Source organism: Pteropus alecto, unplaced genomic scaffold (genome assembly GCF_000325575.1).
Source record: "Pteropus alecto unplaced genomic scaffold, ASM32557v1 scaffold76, whole genome shotgun sequence".
NCBI classification, from domain to species: Eukaryota; Metazoa; Chordata; class Mammalia; order Chiroptera; family Pteropodidae; genus Pteropus; species Pteropus alecto.
In genome coordinates, this window is record NW_006443138.1 from 14,859,858 (window position 1) to 14,869,038 (window position 9,181).

The window sequence follows — 9,181 nt, forward strand, 5'->3', positions numbered from 1 at the left end:
TAGAAAACAAATGCCCCTGGAGAGCTTCTTTGAAAAGGGGAGAAGACCCAATGATGAGACAACAAAAAGAAAGCTGCATTTAAAATAAAATACCAAGAATCCTGCTTAAATTATGGGTTCATTGCAACAAGTGATTCACATTCTCCAAGGCTGCTTTATATAATATGTGGTGACTGGCTATCCAATGAAGCCATTCAAAACTGCTTCGTTATATGGAGACCAAGCACCCTGCATTAAAAGACAAGGCTTTGGAGTTTTTCAAAAGAAAAAAGCGTAAACACGAAGAACAGAAGCAATTATTGAAGGCCATCACTTCATCAAATATATCTGCACTGACAACAACATGCTTAGCGGCTAACCGCATTTTTCTTTTTAATGTAATTTCTTTTAGTGCTCCCTGGAAGTAGACACTTCCTCCCTGTATCTCCTATATCTCAAAGTATAATTTTTAAAAAGGAGTTTGATGTTTATAAAAGTTACTTTAGGCTATTACAACTAATCTTTGGGATAATGTAGTATATTAGTTATAAGCTGACAAGTCTCATGTTTTAACAATAAAATCTACTAGAAACGGTTAGGCCATTCTTACCTTAATGACATTTTAGGTAGAATTTGCAGCTTGGTTCAGCTCAGCAAAGCAGGGGAAAAGAATGCTCCAAAGCCTGGGAGCATGCATATTGACTTTCAAAAGTGAACCAGTAGAGGGCTTTTCTGTGCCTTCTACAAGTATCTTATTATTGACAAACTTATAGCGTGATTGAAACAAAATTACCTTATAAAATAAAAGCTTAAGTTAAAGGGAAATCAATTTCTTAGATATGAGCTAGCTTAAGTAAAAGTAAAAGAGAAAGATTGGTTAGTAGAATAAAATTTTTATGATTTAATTCAATCTAATATTTGACTTGTTAATGTAACATCCTTTTGAAGGTCACCATGTATATTAATCAGGTAGAAGTGCAGGTAAAAATCCCCAGTTTGTGGGATCCACTCAAATTAGATTTTGATATAGACAATGACAAATCATGGCTCTTTAACTGGGTCACAGTGGTACGGTAGAGCCTTTGCCCAGTGTATCCACTACTGTCTCATGAAAGCCAATGATTAAATTTGCAGGAATTTTATGAGTCAGTTGAAATCGCATTGGTAGCTCAAAATTGACCATAGTGGGAGTATTTATACCACGAAATCTGCAAAGACTGTATATCTGGGTCCTCCCCTTTCCTCTGAGATGGTCTTAAATATTTATCAGCACATCAGTGTATGTAACAAAAAAGAGGTTTTCTTGAGAATTGTGCCATCTCACACCATTTCATGATTATTTATGCCTGCTCTGTCCAGCCCAGCTAGGTGCACGAAGTCGTTCTTAAATATTGAAAGCTCAGTAGGGCTCTTTTTTCACTAAGAAGCAAGCTGCCCCTGCTGTTTGGTGTGCAGCAACGTGCGTGTGGATGAGATGGGAGTAGAGGCCTCGGCGTGACTGTGAGCATTGGGCTGCAGTTCCTCTCTCCTTACTCACTGCTTATTTTCTCTCTTTTGGTCTTTCACAGGATATAGTAGAGTAGTCTCCCTTATCTGTGGTTTCTTTTTTCTTTTTTAAATTAAATTTATTGGAGTGACATTGATTAATAAAATTATATAGATTTCAAGTGTACAATTCAATAATACATCATGTATATTACATTGTGTATTCACACCCAAAGTGGAATTTCCTTCCATCACCATATATTTGACCCTCTTTACTCTTAACTACTTCCCCACTCTCCCTTTTTCCTCTGGTAACCACTAAACTGTTGTCCATGTCTATGAGTTTTTGTTTGTCTTGTTCGTTTGTTCTTTCAATGGTATGTAAATGAAATCATATGGTTCTCAACATTTTCTGTCTGAATTATTTGCTTAGCATCCACAGTTTCAGTTATCCACGGTCAACCAAGGTCTGAAAAATTACAAAAATAAACAATTCATAAATTTTAAATTGAGTCCCATTCTGCATAGCGTGATGAAATCTCTGCCCTCCTGAACTCTCCCACCGAAAAGGTGAATCATTCTTTTGTCCAGATATCCATTCTGTATATGCTTTCTGCCTGTTAGGCACTTTGGGCTATCAGATCAACTGTCAAGGTATTGCAGTGCTTGTGTTCAAGTAACTCTTGTTTTACTTAATAATGACCCCAGAGTGTAGGACTAGTGGTGCTGGCAATTCAGATATGCCATAAAGGAGCTGTAAAGTGCTTCCTTATAAGCGAAAGGTAGGTACAGTACAATAAGATATTTTGAGAGAGACCACATGCTCATCTTTTATTACAGTATATTGTTATATTTGTTCTATTAGTTATTGTTGTCACTCTCTTACTGTGCCTAATTTATAAATTAAACTTTATCATAGGTATGTATATATAGGAAAAAACACAGGATTTGGTATTGTTGGCAGTTTCAAGCTCCACTGGGGGTCTTGGAATGTATCCCCGTTGGATAAATGAAGACTATTATAACAGTTGTCCTAGGCATGGCAAACTTGCGTCTCAGTTCTGTCTTTTAAAATGCTATCACCTTTCAACTCCACACCTCTCATGGCATCTATCATTGTCAATGTCATAATATTGTTATATATAAATGTAGTGGGGTCTCAGATTTACTAGCATCATGCTCTGATGTGCAATGAACCATTAGGTTCTTATTTTTTTTCTGTAGCTATCCTTATGACCACCATCCACTGCTCTATTTGGATGGCTTAGGTAAATGTCTTTCAGCATTTCAGTCCCTTTCGCACTGACCTCTAGGTGTGTGGGTGGAGAGTGGCTCACTCATCCTTGTCTGTTTTTGAGAGACTGGCTTTTAGTTTTGTACAGTGTTCTTGGAGGAGTACCGGTCTCTAGCCAGTGGCTGGTCCGGGCTTCTTCTCGACCTTGGCTATTTAAATTGTCTCATCCCTAGTGCCTGCTGCTGCCTGCAACTGCTGATGGAAGCCTCTGTAACCCCTGCTTTGTTCTTCTGCTTATTTTCTCTGATGATTCTGGGCTCTACTTTAGCACTCACTGGCTTTGCGTAACTGAAATCTGTCTGTGAATCCCTTGCCACATAGTCCAACCTGCAGACTTCTGCTACCAAGATGCTTCTTTCTTAAGACAGCAACCCTCTTGTAAACTTGAAGCCAGACTCAACTTCCTTCTCCAGCAGTCCCATGGAGACATGTGGTTTCATCTGTCAACTGGCATCTGAAGGCTGCCCCTGAGAGCTGAACAAGGTCCCTGCCTGTGCTTTTCCACACTTTGCTCCTACCTTTAGCATACCTTTTGTGGAGCCACCTTTTTCCTACTTCTGATTCTTTCTCTTTCCCACAGTCAACTCTTGGTGGGAATGACAGGCGTTAACTCCTTCTTCCTCTTATTTCATTGGGAATGCCATCATATAAAACTCCAAGATCCAGTCCTTCAGTCCTGCCTCTTATTATGTAAATAGGGGGAAAAAAATCACCTTTCTTGGAAAAAAACTTCACTTTTAAATTTATTGTCTTTTTGCAGACAAAAATCTTACTTTATATGTTTGAAGTCAAATATTATATTTTTCTTTTTCTTCTTTTTTTCTGGCTGAAATAGTCTGAATCCTCAAGGCAGATGCTAACCTCATGCTGACTTGAGGGAAGGTCATATACATGAAATTGCAAAAGAATAAAACATATTAATATATTTAAAACATTATCTTCGTTACATATACTTAACTTCTCTCATCTTCTGAGTTATAAGCTCCTCAAAAGAAGGATCTCCTACTGCTCAAGAACTATTCTCCTTTGGGCGTCCTCTTATGTCTGTGTTTTCAATATCCTCCTCTTCATAGTATCCTTCCTATTAGCTTTTAAGGAAGAACCTGTGTCCCTTTAAATAAACAAAACAACTCTCCATAGACTTTAGACGTGTGCAAACGCGCTCTTTCTCCAGTGTTTCTTCTCTCAATAAGTAACATCACCATCCACTTAATCATGCCAGGTAACATTATCTTTTATGTCTTCTTTGCTCACATGCCTCATGTCTGATTAACTAGTAAATTCTGTTACTCTTTTTACAAAACGTTTCTTGAATTTGTTTCTTTTCTCAACTCCCTCATCTTCCATCATAGTCTAAATTATTATATCTCTTAACTGGACTATAATGGTCTCCTTTGGCTGTTTTCCTGCCTCTACCTTTGTTCTCCTTGAACATAGAGTGATCTTAAAATAAACAAACAAATAGATAAGCAAAATACATATACTTTATAATATGCATACATTATATATATATATATGTTAATATATGTATACATTTATGTATACACATAATATGTACGTATGTAAACATACACACATATAAAATCCTGTTTATGGTACTACTTTGCTTCAAACTCTCACTAGCTTTTATTTTTCTTTGGGTGAAGTCTAAAATTCTTACGATAGCCTAAAGCACTTAAATGACTTCACTTTGCTGCTCTCTCATCCCAGCCTTGTGCCATTCTCTTCTTAGCTCACTCTGCTCTATTACTAAGCCCTTTATTTCTTCAAATTTACCGAGCTCCGTCCTTTTTAAAGTGTGTACATAACCTGTTTTCTCTGCTTGGTAAAATCTCAGTTCTCTCTGGCTAACTCTAGTTATCATATAAAAGCAAATTTCTCTTAGAAGTCCTCCCTGACACTTCCCTCTCCTATGAGACTCTCTCAGGGCATCTTGTACTTTCTTTAAAGGCATATATCATAATTGTAATTAAATAATTAATTTTATAAGTATTTTTAATGCTGTTTACCTTACTAGATTGTAATCTTTGAGGAGAGAAGCTAATATATTCATTTTTTCTATTTCTTCTTTATATGTTTTACCTTCATACCACCTAATATAGTGTTTTACCCACAGTAAATATCCTAGAACTTATATTAATAATTATTTAGAATTTTAATTATCCCTTAATTTTTTACCCTTTCTCTGCTTCTGGGGATTTTTGTCTTCTCATCAATATGAAAAGGAGGTGTGTGTGTGTGTGTGTGTGTGTGTGTGGAGAGAGAGAGAGAGAAAGAGAGAGAGAGAGAGATTTGTGTGAGGATGAAAGCAATCAAACTCAAACCAGGAGTAAGCCAGATATTAATTCTGAATTTAACTTCCTGTAGCATATTGCTATCAGGGAGCTTTTAAAAAATGGCAACTGGAACTTCTAATGGAGCTCAGTTGCCTCCAGGAGCAAGTCCATACTATTTAGTAGAGAACATAAAGCTTTCCTTGATTGGAACTTTGTCTCCTTTCCAGCCTCATTTCTCATCACATGGCACTTGCCCTCCAATCCTGGCTGCTAAGCTCTATAAACATATCAGGAGAGGGAGATGATCATCTACATCGTTATTACCATTACCACTAACAATATTTATTAAGCATTAGTCTCTATCCAGTGCTGCTTGAAGGCCTGTGGGGACATAAAAAGACATATAAGTTAGGATCACAGCTCTCAATCACCTATTAATCTAGTAGAAGTGAAAGGTATACTCATAAAAGATGAATAGCAATATAAAGTAAATAGTAAGTGCCAAATAATAGTTGAGAGTGGGAATGCAATTCCCTGAGATGTGAGTAAGTGCTCTGCTTTAGTTTTATGTTTTCACAGGTAAATGTCACTCTTGGGAAACAAAGAAGAATAGGGAGGAGATACTTAATTCCACCTTTCTCTATGAAGGCATGTCTTGTGATTTATCCATTGCTTTGTGTAGTCCTTCTCTATCATCTTCAAAACTATGGTAATTGCAGCCTAAATCCAGAATACAAAAGAATGGACATTTGTCAATGACCAAGAGCCCTCATCCAAGTCTCCTTTGGCCCTTGACTCACTAACTCTACGAACAAACATATTAGCTTGATCTATGGAGGGCAAAACTTGGATTTGTCTACACTGAAGGGGTAGCCTGGTCCACTGGATGAGACCATGCAGTAAAATATCAAACAAGAAGAGGCTTTGAAAACTCTATTTCCCTTGTGGTCTTATAGCAGAGGCATATATTAATTTATTCAATTTACAAATATTTTTGAGACAATGAGGAAATGAAGAGATTAAAATGCATCCCATGCCCTCAAGAATCCACAGCAGATGAGAAAGACCCATAAAGAAATAAATACATAATACATTGTGCTGAGAGCAATGGCAGTGGTATGAATGATACATCACGTAGAAGGCTGAGCACCTTGATATAGGAGAAAAGGCTATACAGCAGGGGTGATGTTTAAATTTAATCTTAGAAGATGCACAAGAATTTGCTTTGCTTACCAGAAAAGAGTGAGTATTAGTTCTCCTCTGTCTATAGAGATGCTATACTCCTGTGACTTCTCCCATCTATTTTCCAAGAAATAGTAGTCTTTGGCATAATTTGTGAGAGGAAGTTGAACTAGATGCTTTCCTCTAGGCCTGGTGAGAGATTGCCCTGAAGAGAAAGCCCACTCAAGTGTCAGCCAGGAAAGGGTCACACCACCACCCCTAACTGCTCCATCTGCTGAAGCGCTGAGCTTACGGACTCTTTAAGTGGTTAATGCTACAATAATGTTGTGTATAACTAACAACCCCAATTATTTATTTATTTATTTATTAGGCGAGGCGACCCTTGATTGACCTCACAGATTGCAAGGACCTTGTCCGCTTACAATTTCTTATTTTTTATTTTTTACGCCTATAGCACCTGGTCTTCCTAGGTGGTCTCCCATCCAAGTACTAACCAGGCCCAACCCTGCTTAGCTTCCGAGATCAGATGGGATTGGGCTTGTTCAGGGTGGCGTGACCATAGACAACAACTCCAATTCTCAATGGTATACCACACATCTATTTTTCTGGCCCATGTGAGTCAGATCTTTGAGGTTGTTTTAGGCTGGAGTTTTCTCCATATGTTTTCTCATCCTCCTTGGACTAGCAGCTACCCAGGATATATTATTCTTCAGGTGGTTAGCAGAAGTTCAAAAGAACAACCTAAAGCTCTGAAGCACATTTAAAGCCTCTTCTAGAGTTGTATTTCTTAACAATACATTGGAAAGAAAAAGTTATGTGACTGATTCAAACATCAATGGGAAGGTGAAATATCCTTGTACTTCAGTGAGAGACACTACAAAAGCACATAGAAAAGAGAAGACATATAATTCTATAACTAGGAGAATATGAATGAAGAACTGGGAACAATAATCTAATCCAGTGGTCCCCAACCTTTTTGGTAACAGGGACCAGTGCTCCTATGAGAATCTAATGCCTGATGATCTGAGGTGGAGCTGAGGCAGTGATGCTAGTGCTGGCGAGCAGCTGCAAATAAAGATGAAGTTTCACTCACTTGCCCGCCTCTCACATCCTTCTGTGCGGCCTAGTTCCCAACAGGCCACGGACCTGTACCAGTCTGCAACTCAGGGGTTGGGAACCCCGATCTAATCCACCTAAGAGTGTACCTGCCTGCTGTTGTCTGCCTACTATCACCTGATTCTTAAATGAAAGTCTTCAAACTCAAGCACTCAGTGCCAAAAAGGTCTCTCAAATCCCCAGTTGTGTCACAACTTCCCTGTGTCATTGAAGTTGTCTTACTCCCACTAATGGAGAACTGTAATAGAAGTCTAACTTACAAGTTCTCCTGGATCTGACTACTGGGTAGCAGAAGAGTGAGCTGGACTCAACACAGTACTTGAAATTGCTTCATGGTGCCTCATTTCTGTTCCACTTGCAGTGATCACTCACAACTTTCACCTTCTCTCTTATCTAATACCTTTCGAGAAGATTTTTATGGGCAAATGTAACATCTTTTAGTATATGTACATCCCAGTTCTCCAGTTTTCTTATGTCTAAATGGATGATTTGGGGATCTTGGAGTAGTAGACCCCATCTTATGGTACACCTTAGTGGAAAGCTATTGTCCCAAAATCTGCAGTTGGCAATCTGGAGACCCCATGGTATGTTTCTTGTCCAAGTCCCAGTCCGAAAGAAGGAAAAGATTGATGCTTCAGTTCAAAGAAGGTCACGCAGGCATGATGAATTCTTCCTTAATCATCTATTTGTTCTCTTCAGTCCTTTAATGAATTGGTTGAGGCCTGCACACATCAGGGAGGGCAATCTACTTTACTCAGCCTACCAATCCAAATTTTAATCTCATCCAGAAACACCTTCACAGATACACTCAGAACGATATTCAACCAAATGTCTTAGTACCCTGTGGTCCTGTGAAGTTGACACATAAAACCAACTATCACAGTCATCCTCCTTTTTCTTAGTTCCTCTGTCTCAGTTATGCATCATTGCATGTGAAGGAATAAAATCCTAGTCAAGTTAAATCAGGTAAAAAGAAAGTTATTGAATAGATGTAGTCATGGAAACCCAAATGTAGTGAAGTGTTTTCTTTATCACTTTGCTTCCTTCTGAACATCTGCTCCATTCTCCTACTTCTCTTGCAGAATAGCTCTCTTTGCTTGCTTAACAACATGCTCATGACTGAAAAGTAGCTGCCATCTCTAATTTCGTGTGACCACAAAGCTCCATGGCTCACCACCTATGACTACATGTGACTTTTATCTCTGATTTATATTTCAGTACCTGAGAAATTGAGTTGGATCGGTTGTAGGACCACCATATATTATTTTGCTTAGTGTCAAGTGCCTGTCCATGGTGGCCAGAAAATGTAAGCTCATCAGCTTCCTATTGCTGCTGTAATATATTACCACAAACTCAGTGGCTTAAAACAACAGAAATTTATTGTCTTATAATTCTGAAGATCAGAAGTCTGAAATGAGTTTCACTGTATTAAAATCGGGAGGTTGGCATGACAGCATTCCTTCTGGAGGCTCTAGGAGAGAATTCACTCCATTGCCTTTTCTAGCTTCTAGAATTTCCTGCAATTTTTGGATTGTGGCTGCTTCTTTAATCTTCAAATCTCTCTTTCACTCTAACACTTCTGACTCTTTTCACTGATAAGGACTCTTCTGATTACATTGGTCCTACAAAAAAATTAAGTTAAAGGAACTGTTAACTTAATTACACCTGTAAGTCTCTTTTGCCATGTAAGGCAAAATTCACAGGTTCTGGGTATTCTGATGTGGTTGTCTTTGGGGAGCTATAATTCAGCTTATGAGAGCAAGAGTCGTAAAGATGTGTTGCCAGTGGAACAGAGGCTCTGTCGCCTTTTTTAGGAACTCTGGTAGGAATTTCTCTGCATAAGAAGTGT

At 38.3% G+C, this 9,181-nt stretch overlaps 1 non-coding gene across 1 annotated transcript; it reads right to left on the bottom strand.

Moving 5' to 3' along the window:
- Nucleotides 1–6,661: 6,661 nt before the first annotated feature.
- Nucleotides 6,662–6,780, bottom strand: LOC112472391. Its single transcript, XR_003043626.1, has one exon. It is a non-coding gene; the product is annotated as a 5S ribosomal RNA (ribosomal RNA).
- Between the last annotated feature and the right edge of the window lie 2,401 nt (nucleotides 6,781–9,181).